Source organism: Herpailurus yagouaroundi, unplaced genomic scaffold, assembly GCF_014898765.1.
Source record: "Herpailurus yagouaroundi ecotype Mexico unplaced genomic scaffold, PumYag 201, whole genome shotgun sequence".
Lineage (NCBI taxonomy): Eukaryota > Metazoa > Chordata > Mammalia > Carnivora > Felidae > Herpailurus > Herpailurus yagouaroundi.
The window spans coordinates 4,428,994-4,449,858 of NW_024412432.1; the positions used below are offsets into that span (position 1 = coordinate 4,428,994).

Below are 20,865 nucleotides of genomic sequence, written 5' to 3' on the forward strand. Positions count from 1 at the left end.
AGGATATGAGGCTCTCTCAGGAATGTGCAGGAATCTGGTGATACTGATACATGAATAGTTGGGAGGGGCAAAAAAGTGTGACACAAGGCAGGACCCAAAAAGGGAGCCAAGCTGAATACCTTTTCCCAGTGTTTCCAGTCTTAAGTTTTCAGAGTAATGTCAAAGCTAGAAGAGGACATGACACATCAAAAGTCCCAGGAATGGAGGAAATAACACAAGGAAAATAAAATTAAAGAGAAGACCAGGTTGAAAACTAAAATGCATTCTTGATACTATATGATAGGCCTTATTTTTTGTCTCTAAGTCCTCAAGAAGAGAAATGAAAGAGAATCCAAGTAGAAGTAAAAAAAGATCATGAGCTCTTTCTGGGAAAAGAAGTGAGATCAGTCACCAAATATTTACCCAGAATATTGTTAGGAATATTGGTGTTGCTCACCAAAACAGTCAGCTCTCCCAGAATCAGGGGAGAATTGCACTTCCAGGCTCCCAGCTGGTAGGGAGGAGCTGTGTGACTTATTTTGGTCAATGAGTAGAGAGCTGAAATGACACGTGCCCCTTCTGGGACAGATCATTGAGCTATTGATGCCAGACGCAGAGTTCTCTATTCCCCGTGGCACAATGGCATGCAATTCAAGATGGCAGCTGCTTAGCCATCTTGGGTCTCTGGGAGAATCCCAGGATCATAGCCTTTGACCTGAACATGTAATGTAGGTGAGCAACAGATCTTCATGGTTTGGGCCACTAGCATTTTAGAGATGTTTGTTACCGCAGCATGCCAAAGGCAAACCTGACTGATACGCACCTGCAATCAGGAGGCAGTATGGACAGCAATGTGTGAGACGATCCTTATGTGCAGGCAGTGAGTGCCTGAAGCTTGCAGTGAAAAGATAGGGAGAGTGAGAAAGAGAAAACCTTACATTTCAAAGCAGTTTTCTATCTCCGCAAAGAAGATTGAATTCGCCTTCCCAGCTACTATTACCTTATTTTAGAAAAAAACACCAAAATATGCCCTTTGGTTACATTAATACAAGTCAAGAACACTCTCAATGGTTCTTAGGGAAGGAAACAAACAACAACAACAACAACAAAAATCTAATTTAATACAGCACTTTTAGGAGAGGAAGTTAAGCCTTCATTTGGAAATGTCAATTGTTACATAGAATTGAGTCAGAATTGTGACTCAGAGGCTTTCTTGCTTTCCTGAGTGAGAGAAAGAAATTTAATTCTTTTTGTCTCTCTCAAACATGTCCCGAGGGTGGAGGTGAAATGGGGCAGCTGAGAAAGACTCTAAGGAGACTCTGGGTCCCTGGGATTACAGCAGAACCACTCCTGGGAGCTACATGAGTCACGTTCCTGTGGGTCCTCATGTCAATTATTCCTGGGCCTAAAAAAGGACCTGGTGAAACTTGCGGTGAAACTTGCGGCCTCTGTTTCGAGCAGGGTATAAGGAAAAGAAAACTCCCCACTAGAGATGCAGTGGTTAGGAGAGCAGCAGCATCTCCCTTAAGGATAGAGGAGTGGTAAAAACATCAGCCAGAGGAAGGAGGAAGGCCCACTGCCCATTAGCCAAAGATGGCCACCAAGAAAGACACAGGGTGCCATGCCAAGAAGCCTGGAAAAAAAGAGAAAGGAATATGATCCCAACACATGTTAATATTGGCGATGGCGATGATGATAGCTAACATCACATAGTGCCTACTATGTGCCAGTTACTGTGCTAAGCAAACACACACACACACACACACACACACACACACACACACCATATCACATGATGACAGCAGCATGACAGACCCTCCAAAAGAAGTTCCGGGGCTGGGGGGGTGCACCTGGGCAGCTCAGTCGGTTTAGCACCAGACTCTGGATTTCAGCTCAGGCCATGATCCCATGGTTGTGGGATCAAGCCCACATTGAGCTCTGCTCTGAGCATGGAGCCTGCTTAAGGTTCTCTCTCCTTCTGTCCTTCTCCCCTGCTCTCTCTTTCTCTTTCTGTCTCTCTCTCTCAAAAGGAAGAAGAAGAAGAAGAAGAAGAAGAAGAAGAAGAAGAAGAAGAAGAAGGAGAAGGAGAAGGAGAAGGAGAAGGAAGAGAAGTGGGATGCAGTTAGATTTCTATATTTCTACAGCAAAGAATAAGCAGGGTAAATGCAGTAAATGATCACATGTTTTAAACAAAAGCTGGTTGTTTGGTAGGATACTTCTTCCATAAAACAATTAGTTGACACTTATGAAGCACCTACTGTGTGCCAGATGTGTTGACCCAACACATACACTTTAATCCCCTACTCAGTGCCAGGCCCTGTGAGCACAGTGGGCAGCAGTGAACACGGCAGGCCAAGACCTTGTCCTGATGGAGACAGAAAATAAACAGGAAAGGTAGTTAGTTCCTTAATTTTTATTATGATATATGCTATAACAGAAACCAATGCCAACAGAGGACAGGAGTGCTCAGGAAAGCGTGCTCCAGACACAGCCTCTCTGAGGAGTTGCCTCTTCAGCCGACCCAAGAGAGAGAAGCAAAGGATGAAGAAGCTGGGGGTGTTCCTAGGCACCCGCAGGAAAGCAGGGGGGCCCCAGAGGAATGAAGCCTGAGGGGGCAGGATTAACGAGGAAGGCCAGAGATGACTTTGAATTTCACTCTAGCAACAATGGGAAGCCTTTGAAGAGATTTAAGTAGGAAAGTAACATGATCTCATTTACAGTTGTTTTTTTTTAATTTTTTTTTTCAACGTTTATTTATTTTTGGGACAGAGAGAGACAGAGCATGAATGGGCTGATGGCTCAGAGCCTGGAGCCTGTTTCCGATTCTGTGTCTCCCTCTCTCTCTGCCCCTCCCCCATTCATGCTCTGTCTCTCTCTGTCCCAACATTTATTTATTTTTGGGACAGAGAGAGACAGAGCATGAATGGGGGAGGGGCAGAGAGAGAGGGAGACACAGAATCGGAAACAGGCTCCAGGCTCTGAGCCATCAGCCCAGAGCCCGACGCGGGGCTCGAACTCACGGACCGCGAGATCGTGACCTGGCTGAAGTCGGACGCTTAACCGACTGCGCCACCCAGGCGCCCCTCATTTACAGTTTTAAAAGAAAATTATGGCCACTAGAGGGAACTAACATTTACGGAGCTGACATTTTGTGCCTGACTATTCTAGGAGCTTTTGGGTTGTCTAATTTAATCCTCACAACAATCCCAGGGAGTAAGCTACTAGTCCCATTGTGCAAATGGTGACTTGGTTTGCCTGAGATGCCACAGCCAGAGGGGCCGTGCACAGTGTAGATTTCACTCAGTGAAATACCTCATGCATGATGGCTGGCCACCAGCCTTGCTTCCCAGAGAGAATTTAGGGCTGTGCTCCCAACAAGGGAGACTACTGAGGGAGCACTGGAGTCAATGCAAGGCACCGTAAATCCACAGGTGCACCAAGTGTCACCTACAGACAAAGTAGACAATATGCCCTGCTCGTTTTTTCAATGCTTATTACCGATAAAATACACATCCATAGAAGTGTCACTGAATTTACTATATCTTTGTGCCTCTTTGTCTTCTCAACCAACAGAGATCAAAAGTGCCGCCACAAGCACATTGGGTCCATTAAATTGATGTTTAAAAATAATTTTTTTACTGTTATTTATTTTTGAGAGGGAAAGGGACAGAGCGCGAATGGGAGAGGGGCAGAGAGAGAGACAGACATAGAATCCAAAGCAGGGTCCAGGCTCTGAGTCATCAGTGCAGAGCCCGATGCAGGGCTCAAACCCACAAACCCTGAGATCATGACCAGAGCCGAAGTCAGACTGAGACACCCAGGTGCCCTGAATTGTCTGATGTTTAAAAGGCATCCTAATTCTGGGGCACTTGGGTGGCTCAGTCAATTAAGCATCCCACTCTTGGTTTCAGCTCAGGTCATGATCTCACAGTTCATGACTTCAAGCCCCGCATCTGGTTCCACGCTGAGGGGAGCCTGCTTGGGATTCTTAATCCTTCTCTCTCTGCCCCTCCCTCACTCATTCTCTCTCTCTCTCTCTCTCTCTCTCTCTCTCTCTCTAAGTAAATCAATACAAATTTAAAAAGAAAACATTGTTTAAAAGTCATCCACGTTCACAACTACTGAGGAATGATGGGTTTTAGACAACAGTTTTATGCTACATTTCTGAGAAAGCTGGAACACACAGTATGGCCAGTGTCCTGGCCACCAGGATGGGAATGAAAACTCCTTCACAAAGCTTCCCACCAGCTCTGCTTCACAAACCACTGCCATTCCACAACAAGGGTGCCTCTGAGTCACCCAACTTTGAATAGCCTGTCTTCACACTGGATAATTTTGACACACACATACATGCACAGTCCTACATACCGGTTAGTCTAAAAGGCAGATCTTGAGATGATCAGAAATGAGAAATTTGAAAGACCAAAGATGAGGTCACCCATAGACAGACATGCCCATGATGGGCCCATTTGAAAGTTATGGTAACACTTCAACCTGATTCTTTTATTTCATGGGATTCAAGACCAAAAGCAAGCCTCTCCATCCTACCTCCAGCCAGCCATGTGTACATGAGTGAAAGAAATACATTGGGTTACTACACTGCATGAATGTTTAGAGCTTGCCACCAGCAAACCTATGTTCTATTTTCCCAGTCCAGTTTGTAGCCTCTACTTGACCCAGAGTGGAATAATATCTACAGCTAAAACTGACAACCAGAGGAACATATAAGGATTTCAGACCTAAATGAGGTATTGATTTGCTGGTTTTCTTCATCTGCTCTTTGTTGTATTGAGTACCTTCCTTATTAACTAAACTCCATGTTTTATTGTTATTTTCTTTCTTATATACAACAACCTCTTTAAAGCATATCCCTATTTTATGGATGAAGAAAATGAGGCTCAGAGAGGTGAACTGGACTGCCAAGGTAGCTAATTAGCTTCTCAGTCAAGATTCATGGCCATGTCTATTTTTGAAGCCTAGGTATGATTTTAATCACTCCACTCTAGCTGTCTCCTTCCCAGAAACTACAGCCATCTGAGTTGGAGCATCATGGAACCCTTTCCAATCCTTTATAAAGGGTGCTTATTAGTGTCATCTTCCAATAAGGAACAATGAGGAGGTCAGAGTCATGAAATCAAGGATCTGGAAAGTGCCTGAGAGCTGAACAATGGTGCAGTGGACCCTCTCATGTACCAATAGAGGTGGATAAGCTTGTAACTGCAAATCAGAGCACCCATCTCATCAGGCTACCAAACTACCAACACCTAAATGACTCTTGTCTTCCAAAGTGAAGATACACTTGAATGCATGAGCTCTAGGCTGTTTATTTCTAAAACTAACCACTTTTGGAGCACCTGGGTGGCTCTGTCAGTTGAGTGTCAGACTTTTGATTTTGGCTCAGGTCATGATCTCACAGTGGTGAGTTCGAGCCCTACATCGGGCTCTGTGATAACCTCAAAGAGCCTGTTTGGGATTCTCTCTCTCCTCCCTCTGCCCCTTCTCTTCTCTTGTGTGTGTGCACCTTCTCTCTCTCTCTCTCTCTCTCTCTCTCTTTCTCTCTCTCTCTCCTTTCTCTCAAAATAAATAAACTTTAAAAAACATAAAATAAAATGAAACACTTTACTATATCACACCTCACATATATATGCATTGTAATTGGTAAATCCAAATATCAATTAAGGACAACCCTACATTATTAATTGTATTGCTACCAGGATAAAATATTCTTCATCTGAAAATGTTTCTCCACATTCAGCTTATCTATTTTTTCAATGATTAGAGCAAGAAGTCTTTCAATGTGGACCTATGTATTTTCACATATTTATTTTATGGATATTTTATTTGGTAGGGTGTTTTTGGACTTTTACTGGTCAAGTCAATTTTTAAAATCACCAGTCAGTTCTCTGCATTTATCTTAAAGGCTGTTAGACAGCCACCACCCACTAGTAGATATTTACATGATAAGGTGCTCAGTGCTTGATTGCTCATGGAGACATTCAATAATATTTGTACCCCACAGCACTGCTTTAACTTCTCATCAGGGAAAAGTCATTATTTGGTAGATTTTCAGTTTTACATAAATCCAGATATTTTTCTCCCTTTTTTAAATAGTTATTTGTCTGTTAGTGAGCAGTTAATCCATTTACACTATTCTTACCAAAGCAATTTTTAAAAATAGAATCCACTAGGGGCACCTGGGTGGCTCCACCGGTTGAGCATCTGACTCTTGATCTCAGCTCGGGTCATGATCTCACAGTTCATGAGATCGAGCCCAGAGTTGGACTCTGTGCTGACAGTGCAGAATCTGCTTGGGATTCTCTCTCTCCCTCTCTCCCTCTCTGTCAAATAAATAAACTTAAAAAAATAGATCCATTAAATATTTCTGATCAAATCAGGTAATCATTGTTCCATGCAGTTCCCACTAAAAAGTAAAAAAAAATCACTCAGTTTATGAGCAAAGAGTTACGGCCAAATTGTTAGTTTTTATGTAGCCCAAGTATTTTTTAGGAACAAATAATGATATGAAAAGTCACCTTAAGGGGCGCCTGGGTGGCTCAGTTGGTTAAGCTACCGACTTCGGCTCGGGTCATGATCTCGCAGTTTGTGAGTTCAAACCCCGGGTTGGGCTCTGTGCTGAAGCTCAGAGCCTGGAGCCTACTTCAGATTCTGTGTTTCCCCCTCTCTCTACCCCTCCCCTGCTCACACTCTGTGTCTCTCTGTCTCCCAATAATAAACATTAAAAAAAATTAAAGAAAAAAATTCACCTTAAGCTTAAGCTTAAATAGCTATCTTAATCTCATGGAATAAATAGGTAAGTAAAGTAGTTAATGAACAATTATATGAACATTTGTCATTTTCACTTTCTCAAATGTCTCCCTTGAAACTTTTTGAAGTTAAGAAATTTGTTAAAAGTATGTTAAAGCATGCTATGTTTCTCTTTTCTTATAAATTGTGTTCAGCTATAATACACATGAAGAAAATTGCATGCATCATAACACCTCAATGAACTTTCATAAAACAAAGCATCCAGATCATGAAACAGGACGCGACCAGCACCCCCAGGGCCCCTTCCTGCCCCGCCCAGGCACAGCTTTCCAAGAGGAACTACAAGGCTGACCCACCCGCGTAGTTTAGTTTCGTCTCTCTTTAAATTCCATATAAATGGGATGATACAGCGTGCACTCCGGGACTCCTGCCTTCTCTCAATATTATGTTTTCTGAAGTTCATCCCTGTTTCTGCCAATAGCTGCAGTTTGTTTATTCCCCCTGCTGCCTATTCTTATTTCTCTGTTGTAGGAGCACACCACAATTCATTTCTCCACCCCACCGCTGCATGGGACACGCCTACACTAAAACATGCCTTGTTTATCCAAAAATCAAATTGCACTGTGTTTTTTTTCTGGCAGCCCTAATCCCTGCCACTGCGTAACGTTGTCAGGAGAAGTGCCTACTTCATTTCAAAGAACAAAAATAAACCAACCGAAACCACTTGCTATCCCGGTAGAAGCTGCATCTACTAAGTAAAAGCTTTGAGGGTCTTTCAGTTCGTCTGTATAATGAGAACAGGGAACTGGTCTATTCAAGACTACCTCATCCTCCAGAAAAAAAAAAAAAAAAAAAAAAGAAAAGTCCACTTTATGAAATGAAGTGTGTTTTTCAGCTGTCTGCATTTATTAAATCAATCGAGGCATCGCCAAGTGTTCACTTTATTTTTGACACGTAAACGGCTTCAATTAAGTTACTAGTTTGCTGACGAACACCGGAAGTTGGCGTAATAACAATGTTTCTTATTTCTATGAAGTTTTTTCTTTACTCTCCAAAGCATATGACAAATGACAAATTAATGAAGCTCCACAACAGCCCTCCATCCCCACCCGAGGGAAGAAGGAAATTGCTATATTCATTTGATTGTTTTTTAAGTAAGTCTGTATTTAAATTCTAGTTAGTTAACATAGAGTGTCATATGAGTTTCAGGAGTAGAATTTCGTGATTCATCACTTACATACAACACCCAGTGCTCATCCCAACAAGTGCCCTCCTTAGAGTCCGTCACCTGTAAGCCCATCCCCTACCCACCTCCCTCCATGAACCCTCAGTTTGTTCTCTATCATTAAGAGTCTCTTAACGGTTTGCTTCCCTTTCTGTCTTTTTTTTTTCCCTTCCTCTATGTTCATCTGTTTTGTTTCTTAAATTCCACATATGAGTGAAAGCATATGATATTTGTCTTTCTCTGGCTGACCTTGTTTCACTTAGCATAATATACTCTAGTTCCATCCATGTCATTGCAAATGACAAGATTTCATTATTTTGATGGCTGGGTAATATTCCAGTGTGTGTGTGTGTGTGTGTGTGTGTGTAGCACATCTTCTTTATCCATTCATCAGCCTATGGACATTTGGGATTTTTCCCTAATTTCGTTATTGTTGATAGTGTTGCTATAAACATCAGGATGCATGTGTCCCCTTTGAATCAGTATTCATTTTAAACCTCAAAATCCCAAAGTCAAGATATGAATCACTGATCACAGAATAAATTTCAATCCCAAGAGGAAAGATCTTGGCTACATGTTCCAAACACCGAGCTTATGTCAAAATGAAACATTAATAATCCACCCAGCAAAAACTGCATTCTGCTTTTCCAACTAAAAATGGGAAATAAATCTGGGGGGCCAGGAAAGGCTAAACATTCAACCAAGTGCTTATCTTAATTCTTAAATATAAGCCTCACCAGCAAAGTTTCAACCTCAGGAAAGTTCTGATTTGTTTTTTTTTTTTTTTTTTTTTTTATTCTAAACATGGGTACTTCTCAAGAATACAAGGCTCAGACAAGCGATATCCACAGAAAACCAGAAAAATATAAAGTCATGAAAATTTAGTGGGGTCCAGAGGAAATTCTAAGATTAAATTCCAAATGGTTATTTGCCAAGGATATTCTGAAGTAGAATTCTTCTGCTGTTATCTTCCAAAGTGATTACCAAACAAGTACTGAAAATTACTGACCAAGTACGATAAAGCTGGTCTAAATTTCTCTCTTGACTTTTCCAGCCACAAAAATCTTGGCATTGGGGAAGAGTTGTCCTAAAATGACTATTGTTCAATCCAGATCCTGATTGGAAGTGAGACTCTGAGGTTCTGTTGGGAACAGCTGGGATATTTTGGGGGAAAACATTTTGATCTAATTCCATATTTGTCTTCAGACATTAACCGATGATTTATGAAACTTTCCTTGACAACTAATATTTAAAGAATAGAAAGTGGGTATTTTCCGGAGCAATTTTCCTCCTGAATTATTCCTTTAGCTCTTGCCAGAAAGACTTCTACCAACGTGCTTACACTAAAGATCTTTGTCCCCTATTTCTGCACTATTTTTCTGTTGAACAAAGGAAAATGCTCATTTAAAATTAAAAAAAATAGTTATAACTATGAGCACTGACTATGTACTGAAAAATAAAACTGTGAGATGTAGAAGACATATTATTGGTGGTGATAAAAGATCAAGTTCAGTTCACAAGTACAAAAAGTTAAACAAAATATGTTGGAGTTTTGTTTTTTGTTTTTTTTTTTTTGGATGTTTATCTTAAGAGAGAGAGAGAGTCCAAAGGCTGAGGAGGGGCAGAAAAGAGGGGTAGAGAGAATCCCAAGCAGCCTTCACACTGTCAGTGCAGAGCCCAACACAGGACTTGATCCCACCAATTGTGAGATCACAACCCGAGTGGAAACCAAAAGTCCGATGCTTAACTGACTAAGCCACCCAGGCACCTCAAAATATGTTGTTTAAATTGAATGAGAGCAGAACTCTTTTTTTGTTGTTTAGTTTAGTTATTTGTTTTGAGAGAGAGAGAGAGAGAGAGAGAGATCCAGCCCACGCGAGCCAAGGAGGGGCAGAGAAAGAGGGAGAGAGAATTCCAAGCAGACTCCATGCTGTCAGTGACATGGGTGGGGCTCAAACTCACAAACCATGAGATCATGACCTGAGCTGAAATCCAGAGTTGGTTGATTAACAAACTGAGCCACCAAGGTACCCCAAGAGCAGAACTCCTTAATGGGTAAGGAAGAAACATTGGAAAAAAGTCACAAAATTCAAGAGAAAGAGATTTTTTTTAAATGGCTATCTTTACACAATAATCAACCATGAGCCAATGTGGGCATGTTAAAATAAATTTATCTTGTTAAGTACGGTTGTTTAGCTGAAAAAGGGATTTTTAAGAAGTAAATTCATGACATGCCTTCAAGTCCATGAAAAGTTTGAAAGGTTCTCATTTACCCCACAAGAATGGTCATCCTCCCGTGACCCCACCCCCAGCCATCTTCCTCAGCTCAGTGAATAATTGCCCATGTCTACCTGTCACAAACCGAGGAGTCATTGTTAATGCTCTCTTCCTCCATCCTCACCTGATTCAATCCAGTGCCAAACAATATCCTTTCTGTTTCTAAATAGTATTATAAATCCGTCCACCCCTCCTCATCCTGACCAACACCACCCCCTGCTCCAGCCCCCATGGATGGCATCAGGGCAGCCCCTAGGTGTTCTTCCTGCTTCCATGCCTGCCAGCAGCCGTCCCTTACAGCAGAAAGGCTCCTTTTAACCTCTTTTCACTAGATCATATCACTCCCTATTTTTTTTTTTTTAATTAAAAAACAAAACGAGGAGCACCTGGGTGGCTCAGTCATTTAAGCGTCTGACTCTTAATCTTGGCTCAGGTTATAATCTCACGGTTTGTGAACTCGAGCCCCACATCAGGCTTTGCGCTGACAGCACAGAGCCTGCTTCCGATTCCGTCTCTCTCTCTCTCTCTCTCTCTCTCTCTTCCCCGCCCCCACTTGCTCTCTCTCTGTCTCTCTCTTGCTTTCAAAATAAATAAATAAACTTTAAAACAATGAAAACTCTTTCATCAAACTTCTTAGTACAGCCCACAAGAAACTGCAACTAGCATCATCTTGGCACTAAGGAAGGGTTCAAGATATATTCGCCGAATAAATAATAAACACAACAAAGAGAGATTTTTAAGGGAGCCTCCCAAGGAAAGAAAGCGACCTGCCAATCAGCAAAGTCATCGCCAAGGAGGGGTGAGGAGGTAGAAAGACGATCTCTAAAGATGTTCTAAGCAGGGCGAGGCTCCACAACAAGCCATTTGTTGCTGGGTCTTTGTGATCGACCTCCAGAGAGACTCCTGAGACCCTTCTATGTTTGGCCGATGCATTGGCTTGCTCTCCCCCTGCCACTTCCTAACCCCCACATTCTGGTACTGTCACCTGAAGGCAGTCCCTGAGGAATCCGGAGTCTCCTGCGGGTGTCATCAGTCAGTTCTCTGGAGACAGGGATCTCCCCCTGCTTGGTGTCATGCATGGGGGCTCCTCGGCAGGTGGGGGTGGTGACTGCTGAACAAGTCAGGCCCCCAACACTGGTTGACAGCATGAACCTTCAGAGGGTTGCAAATGGCTGAGGGAGGACCAAATAGTTCTCAAGAATAACAGAAGCTGGGGGCGCCTGGGTGGCCCCGTCCGTTAAGCATGGACTCTTGGTTTCGGCTCCAGTCATGATCTCATGGTTCCGTGAGTTCGAGCCCCGCATCAGGCTCCACGCTGACAGTACAGAGCCTGCTTGGGATTTTCCATCTCGCTCTCACTCTCTCTGCCCCTCCCCCACTCCCACTGTTTCTGTCTCTCTCAAAATAAATACACCTAAAAAAAAGAAGAACAGAAACTGGATCAAGAACAATGATAAAGAGGGGTTACGGGAGAATGGGTTGATAGGGAAGAAAATCCAGAAACTATCCAAAAAAAAAAACTTTTTCCTTTGCCACACCTTCACTAAGTCACACTGAGGCAGGGATTGGCCAATAACCCAGAACCATGTCACCTACTATTTGTTATCTGAGCTTTAATGACACATCTCCCATTTCCAACTGTGTGTTCAGTCCTCTGAATAACCTGTTGCACCAATTTCTTTGAAACATCCACTACCAAGCCTGCTCTCCGGGCGAGCCTGCTGCTCCACATGCCCGGGAGGAAACACGTTGCAACGACGTACTAGAACTTGATTCCACGGGCCATTGGGACGTCAGTGCATGTCTACTTGAGGCAAACGGAGAAACGAGATTAACTTCTTAGACCACTCCCAACTCTGAAATGCTATAATCATGACCCAGTGATTCAGTAAAACACTGTTGGGAGAGCCTGTGGGCTCTTCTGTAACTCAGCTCCAGGTACATCCCAGACCACCACCAGTTCCCTTCGTCTCCCCCAACACTGGCAATGTCCCCAGTATCTTACCCACCCACCTCTTCACAATCTCTAAAATCAGGCTGCAAAACACTTTGGGCAAACAGAAGGATAACATCGTAACAACCCCCAAAACTGGGGGGTGACAGTCCCCAGCTGTACATCCTGGCACCCCCCTGGGTGGCTCAGTCAGTTAAGCAGCTGACTTCAGCTCAGGTGATGACCTCACTGTTCAAAAGTTGGAGCCCCACGTCCAGCTCTGTGCTGACAGCTCAGAGCCTGGAGCCTGCTTAGGTTCTATGTCTCCCTCTCTCTCTGCCCATCCCCCATTCATACCTTGTCTCTCTCTCTCTCTCTCTCTCTCTCTCTTCCTTAAAAATAAATAAACATTTAAAAATTAAAAAAAAAAATCTTCCTTGGGTTTCTAAATATCTCCCATGGTTTAGAATTAAAATAGTAGGAAGCAGATAGAGACCTTTTCGGTGTTTCTAAGTTATCTTACAGACCCCCAAAAACATCCAAATATTCAATATTTGTGTGCATGCTGCTCATATGAAAACCCTCTACAACAGGTTTCATAAGTCATTGCCAAACCCAAGACAAAAACTCATGTCTGAGAATTTCAATATGAATACCCTCATTTTATGTTTCACAAAACCACATGATTACAGGATTCTTGCACCTTTGGAAAATACGAACTCTTCCTAATTGATCTTTTTCTCTTAAGGTAGAAAATTAGCACTGCTTAAAGTCTTCCACTTTGGCAGTCACAATCATTATTAAAGGATTTAAGCCTAAACTATTGGGGCAACTGCGTGGCTGGGTCAGTTAAGCGTCAAGTCTTGAATTTCAGCTCAGGTCATGTTCTCACAGCTTGTGGGATCGAACCCCGTGTCGGGCTCTACACTAACAGCACTGACCCTGCGTAGGAATCTTTCTCTCCCTTTCTCTCTGCTCCTCCCACCGCTCCCCCGCTCATGCGCGCATGCTCGCTCTCTCTCTCTCTCTCAAAATAAATACATAAACATTTTTTTCAAAAAAAGCTAAACTATTAACTCTGGCTTCCAAACATCAGTCTGAAAGATGGGAAGCAGAAATAAGCTTTATTTATTAACATACCTCAACTAAATAAGAAGAAAACATGTCAAGTTTAATACCCACCCTGGGTTGGCCCATTTATTTACGAGGCCTTGCTGCACCTTAAACTATGATCACATCAAAAACAAATGCTAGTGCTGTATTTCTCTGTGTTCTTTCCTCAAAATAAGTATTAGATGGATTATCTATTCCAGATGGCCTGTAACATCAAGTTACTTTTCCTTTATGCAATGTGGGAATATTATCCAAATTTCAAATTACCTTATTAATCATATTAAATTGGAGGGTTTTGATGGAGGGGCTTGCATAGGAAATGTTTTGTCCTTTGAAAAAGACAATATCAAGCCTGGCTTGATATTAATAAACTCACTTTCCAAACTATTAACAAAGGATGGTGTGAATATTTCATTTTTACACAGTTCTTTTTTTTAAGTGTTAAAGTTTTTTTTTTAGTGTTTTAAATTTAAAAAAAAATTTTTTTTAATGTTTACTTATATTTGAGAAAGAGCAGAGAGATGGAGACAGAATCCGAAGCAGGCTCCAGGCTCTAAGCTGTCAGCACAGAGCCCGACACTGGGCTTGAACTCATGAACCATGAGATCATGACCTGAGCCAAAGTTGGCTGCTTAACCAACTGAGCCACCCAGGTGCCTCCACAGCTCATTTTTTTTTATAGAAGAAAAATTTTGTTTTCTTTTTTTTTAATGTGTATTTATCTTGAGAGAGAGAAAGAGCACCTGCATGTGTACGGGAGAGCACGGGCAAGGGCAGAGAGAGACAGGGACAGAGAGAATCCCAAATAGGCTCCATGCTGTCAGCGTAGAGCCCAATGTGGGGATCAATCTCAAGATCGCAAGTTCAGGACCTGAGCTGATATCAAGAGTTGGGCACTTAACCGACTGAGCCACCCAGGTGTCCCTATACACAGCTCATTAAACAGATTGATGAAACAGAGCCACCTAATCCCCAGTCCGCATTAAAGCAGAAAAAAATTGCCCAAAAGGTAAAAACTCATTTCATCATTTATTTTTCTCTTCCTCGTCCTTTCCCTTTAAATTCTGCACACATCTTCTGTCACAATGTTCTCCAGTCGTTCTCTAAGAAAGTTCCACTTCTCCCTCACACAAAGAGGAAAAAGTAACTTTTCACTTTATTTTAACTAAAATTCACATGTACTTTACAACTTATACAACATTGCTTGTATGAGTTTGTCCTCAAGATGGTTGTTGGCAAAGGTCAAAAACAATCAAACGCTAGCAATTTCCTATGGCTCAGTGTGGTGTATTTCATTGGGTCCTTACAACTACTGTGTGAAGAAGATATTATCAGTCCTGTGTGACTAATTAAGCTGAGGTTCAGAAAAGTTAAGAAACTGGCACAAAACACTCAGCAAATACATGTCCAATACTCACGGGCCCAAATCGTCTGATTCCAAATTATTTCTCCCCCATTAAAATGTGTTAAATGCAATACATAGCTCAGGGCCTTTAAGGTATCTTGTGCAGAATGTCCAGGTTCTAAACAATCTCTTTTCCCTTCACCCCCTGAGGAGAAGATTCAAGCTCAAGAGCCCCTAAGATTCCCTTTATTTACATTTTGGGAAGCAATTACAAGCACCAAGGAAAGACAAGCAGAAGGAATATAAAGGTTCCTATTGTGCTCTTGATTGGTTGGGGCTATCAATCCCGTCTTCACGGGTAGAATCAATACATGAAACTCCATGCTTTCCCTGACCATCTGCTTTCCCTCCAAAGTGTTTCCCTTTTCAAAAAATGGAGGATTTTCTAACTGATATAAAAAGAGGATGAATTCTTCAAAGAAAAAAAACCCCGCATCGTCTAATTCATAGCCTGGATCAAGCCACTGTGGGTTTCACACAAAAGAAATTCTCACTGCTCTTGATCCACTCTTGCCACTGGTCCCAGAAGCACACCAGTAGCTTCCGAGCCAGCGTTTGTGGGCGGCCTCCCAAGAATTAAGACTCACAGGGAGCAACAAGCACATAAAACCTGAGCATTCAGGAATTAGAAAAAAAGTAGATTTGTGGGGCGCCTGGGTGGCGCAGTCGGTTAAGCGTCCGGCTTCAGCCAGGTCACGATCTCGCGGTCGGTGAGTTCGAGCCCCGCGTCGGGCTCTGGGCTGATGGCTCGGAGCCTGGAGCCTGTTTCCGATTCTGTGTCTCCCTCTCTCTCTGCCCCTCCCCCATTCATGCTCTGTCTCTCTCTGTCCCAAAAATAAATAAACGTTGAAAAAAAAAAATTAAAAAAAAAAAAAAAAGTAGATTTGAATCAATCTGACAGCCTCCTCAAACCACCTCCAAATTCTCAGCCTCTTTTCTATCATCTCTGCCGCCCAGACTGGAAATCACCAGAGAAAGGAAAAGCTCAGATACATCTTGTTTATCCTAACAAAGGCATCCTTTACCAACCTGGCATTGCATGCATAACAATGTACTCCATTAAGAGATCCCTGTTCTGAAGAAATTTACAAAGTAACTTAACCTTTCACATCTGGAGCGCACATCTTGCAAATGCAATGTGAGAAAATGTTCCCCAGGAGATGGAAACATATTTATGATCCCCCACGTTATAGGTGAATAAAGCACAACAGGGAAGACCTAAATCTCTTTGTAAACTAAATTGGTAAAATATGTTCTATGGGGGGAGGGGGGAGGGGGTTGGAGAATAGTAGATACACATGTACTCGCAAAACCTTGAACTTTCCAGGGTTGTTAAAATGATAGACTCAAGATACAGAGAGAGCTGATGGGTCTGAAGAGGAACAGTGTGAGCACAATGAGTTTTATTTCCAATTTTCATTTTTAAAGGCATGCTTGGGTTGATTTTTTTCAGACCTGTTTAAACTTCTCTTTGCGCCTGGAGCCTGAGGGTGAGTACCAAAGGTTCATGGTTGGCTAACGTGACTCTCTCCGTGGAGGACATTGTCCTGTTTCTTATTTAAGGCCCTAGTAATTAATCTGAACTGTCTTCTTTCAGACATAGAAGAACCGGATTCTAAAATTCTCCCCTTTCCTTCCTGTCCCCTCCCCACCCCTTCAGGAGAAATGGGAAACATTTTTCCTGTCATCATAACCTTTTAGATTTTTGCATTGTATTTTCTGATGAATCTGTTGTTAAGTTTCAGGCATTTTGAGCTCTGAAGTATCTGAATGGCAGGAAGTGATTTACTAAGATTCATCCCCAGAGAACAAAGATTGGAACACAATAGTGATTTTGTTCATAATATGAAAAGAGATTTTCTACATATAAATCACATCAGCATATGTTTCTAGGTTCAATGTCCATAAGGTTCCAATTTAGACTAAAAAGAAAAAAAAATCACACTCAACAATCTCATATTGTAGCTTTGTTATGAACTAGTGAATTTTGGTCAACAAAACCATTCACCTCTAAGGAAAAAACCCAGGGCATTAAGTGGACTAAACCCAAACTATTCTCGGGGCAAATTGTTAAAATATTTTCGAAGGAAACTCTTGAAAAAAATAACATAAGAATTCTCCCATAAAATACCAATCTTAGATTCGTGCTAATTTGTAGTGAGTCTGACATTTAATAGTACATTTCTAGTTAGTTGCTTTCCTGAAATCTCCCTCAGGCCAGACATCCACAGATAATGCATTCCTTGCTTTTCAGTCAACGAAGGGAGAAAAAAAAAAGAAAAAAAAAAACCCATCGAGCATCTAGACTTCTTCAAATAATCTCTGAAAAAAAAATTTAAGCCACTCTGAAGTTCAGAGATCTCAACACACGTCAGGAGCCTAGTAAGTGTCAGCGACCAATAAGGTCCTATCTGCCCTTAAGGAATCCATAGCCTAAGGGGAGAAGTGGAATACGACCAGTGCTTAGCTCCGGGACCAAACACTCCACCAACAACTCCATTCATACTGTTCTCACTTTCAGAACATATGGATATGTTCATATCTCATACACGGAAGGAGAACTCCTAATAGCTGCTGTGTCCCCAGAAAGCATAGGAAGCTATCATAAGCACTTCGTGAGCATTATGTTAAGCCTAGCCTCAACGATTCAAATGGATATTCTTCGTTCTATTTCACAGATAAGAAATCCTCAGTTTCACCTTATACGCTGTTGGTAGGAATGCAAACTGCCGCAACGGCTAGAGAGAAGAGTATGGAGTTTCCTCCAAACGTGAAAAATTGAACCACCATAGGATCCGGAAATCCCACTTCTGGGGGTTCATCCCAAAGACATGAAATCACTAGCTTGAAACAAGATCTGCACCCCATGTTCATTGCAGTATTATACGTGCTAGCCGAGACTTGGAGACAACCTGTGACCATCCACGGATGAGTGGATAAAAAAGAAAGACGTGGCATATCCCACATGGAACCTTATTCAGTCATTAAAAGGAAGGAAATCCTGCCTTTTGCCACAACACGGATGGGCCTTGAGGGCATTGTGCTAAGCGGAATAAGTCAGAGAAAGACAAATACCGTTAGATCCTAATTCTATGTGGAATCTAAACCAGTCAAACTCACAGAAGCAGAGAGTAGAATGAGGGTTGCCAGGGGCTTGGAGGTGAGGGAAATGTTAAAAGCTATAGGGTGAATAAGTTGCAGGGATCTAATGTGCAGCCCAGTGGCTACAGTTAACAATACTGTATAATATACTTGAAAATTCCTAAGAAAGTAGGTTCTCCTCATTGAAAAATGATAATTGTGTGAGGTGATAGAGATAGACAGATAACTAACCTTATTGTGGCAGTGATTTTTGCAATATATATATATATATATGTGTGTGTGTGTGTATCAAATCATCACGTTGTACACCTAAACTTGTTATATGTCCATTAGATCTCACGAAAGCTGGGAGAAAAGTCTGTGTTGCAATACAAAAGCAGCCATAGATAATACGTGAATTAATGGGTGTTGCTGTGTTCCAATAAAACTTTATGGATACTGAAAAAAGAACTGGGCTTTAGACTGTGTAGATCTTTGCTGTCCAATGGGTATAAAGCTTCAGTTGCAAGATGAATAAGGTCTGCTGTATGACATTGTTCCTATAATTAACAATACTGGATTGTGCACTTTAAAATTTTTTAAGAAGATACCTATAATGTTTAGTATTTTTGCCACAATAAAAAATTTTTTAAGAAAAAAGAGAGATCAGCAGTACCATGGGGGAAAAAAGTGATGGACATGGAACGCAGCATCCCAGTCTTAATGATGGTGGATGGAGAGAACAAAAAGCAAACGACAACATCAATATACGAACGTCAATGGATTTCCTCTATGCCAGCCACGAGCAACCAGAATTGAAATTTTTTAAAATACCACTTACAATAGCACCCAAAATTGGAACATTTAGTTATAAATCCAGCAAAGTACGTACAAATCTATGTCCAGAAAACTATGACACAGTGTAGAAAGAAAGCAAATGAAATATAAATAAATGGAGAGGAGGGTATTCTTTTCAAAAAAGTGGGGAAGGCATTTTAAATAAGCTGTCTAAAATCACACAGCCATTAGGCAGGAAAGCCAATACCTGAGGCTCCTCTGTCTCCATGTTCCTGCTGACCTAAGTTTTGTGCTAATGTCTCATTGTAGATTAAACCAAACTTTACCAGTCTTCTCGTTATACTTCTGCAAATTAATATTGTTGCAGCAAGGGAACCCCTTACTGCATCCTCACGACGGTTTGCTTTTGGAACATCATAATTCTAATTCAACCGTAGCACGAGTTATAATACATTGTACAGCTTCAAGACTCAAGACTCCATTTTCATGTGAGCACTAGATGTAGAGAACTTCTATACACTTTCAAGTGCCTTGTTACCTCCTTCTAGAGCACCTCCTTCATGAATCCCAAGAGAGCTGAAACCTCATAAAGCCATCTGTGCTCGCATAAAACTACCCCTGCAGAGAACCATTGGCGTCGGCAGCAAAAGTTTAGACGCAGTCTGGTTACATGTCCAATGAGTTGAATTCAGCGTTCAGTTAGTTAAACTATTAATTCACAGGTTGTGTTCCCTCAGTGGAGGAAATGCTCAGTTCCACCCAAAGCCAAATGTTCAGACAAGATGATGCGCATCATGTCAACCTTTACCTCCAGTCACGGATAATGTGGGATTCCGTGATTAGGAGGCCTCGTCTGCACTGCCAGGACCCCAGGTACTCATGATGTCTTAGAGACTTCCCTCCAACCAATCTCGACAGCTGCCAGCACGTAGATTCACCTCCTATCTTGACTGGTTTCTTCAGGAGCATTCACAGATGGGTCATCCGTTGCTTTTAAACGTTCTGAGTTTAAATGCAGAGAATAGCATGCTTTTTAAAAAATTACACATGCTGATTTTTTTTTTTTTTACCTTGCCCTAAAGGAGATAACATACATACCTGCAGCAGATTGCCCAAATATGTGCTCCCCACCTGCGCTTATTTTTAGGACAATATGTTCCTTTTTCATGTCTTGAATACGGCCACGTTATTTTGACTACTGGAAATATTAGTAAATGACAGGAAAAGAATTTTGATGGGTTTCATCCCATAAAAGTTGCAAGTGAAACCTTTTCCTCCTATTAGGACAAAGAGTATTAATTCAACGTTTCAATTATTAGATATTGTTTTCCAGTATATTTTTTCTAAAGAAAAATATAGGTCTCCTAACCCACACTCTCCTGTCCCTTTCTGCTAGTATTAGAACTGTCAAAGGTTTTGTGTTTAATTTTATAATTGAGGTTTTGGTTGTGTGGGGGTGGGAGGATATAAATTGAGTCTAGCTTAGAAGCTGGTTGGTCCATTGATGGAAACAGGGATTACAGGAGGAGATTCTGTGGAAAAGGAGAATCAGAAGCACGGGAGAAAGATCTAGACTGGAGTCATAGATTTGGGAGTTAATGTACAAAAGAGGTACGGAAGTGGGCTCTGGAATTTTTACCCCCTACACACACACACACACACACACACACACCCCAAAGATCTATCCTTGCCTACATAGATGAAGCAAAGACCACATTCTGATCACTTGGCGTGAGCTTTGCCAAGCCTCACCCCGTCAGCAGGCAACCTGATTGACAGTGATGTCTTGACAGGTGAGGACGACATCAAGACCCCAGAGCCTCAATACAGGGTCTGGGGCACCTGGGTGACTCAGACGATTAAACACCCAACTTGGGCTCAGGCCATGATCTTGCAGTTTGTGAGTTCAAGCCCAGCATCAGGCTCTCTGCTGTCAATGCAGGGCCAGCTTTGGATCTTCTGTCCCTCCCCGCCTCTGCCCTTCTCCCACTTGTGTACTCACTCTCTCATGCGCACTGGCTCTCTCTCTCTCTCTCCCTCTCTCTCTCAAAAAGAAATAAACATTAAAAAAAAAATACCAGGTATCAGGGTCATCAGAGAAAACAAACAATATGGTGGCCCTATGTGGACCAAACCTGGAAAAGCAGGAAACGGTGCCACATCGGGCCCGAGAAGCATGTGGAGTGTCTCCATATGGACCCCAGCACCACGTAGGAAGAATTTGAGAATCTGGAGTTTCCAGAGTTTGTAGAGGCAGAGCCTCTATTGTGACTTATTTTCACCTTAATT

The 20,865-nt window shown here is 42.0% G+C and overlaps 1 long non-coding RNA gene across 1 annotated transcript in view; it reads right to left on the reverse strand.

Moving 5' to 3' along the window:
- LOC121014137 (uncharacterized) overlaps positions 1–20,346 on the reverse strand; it is a 21,754-nt gene extending 1,408 nt beyond the window's left edge. Inside the window, exon 1 of the long non-coding RNA XR_005783055.1 lies at positions 19,385–20,346. This is a non-coding gene — a long non-coding RNA (uncharacterized LOC121014137). The remainder of the gene's footprint in view (positions 1–19,384) is intronic.
- Between the last annotated feature and the right edge of the window lie 519 nt (positions 20,347–20,865).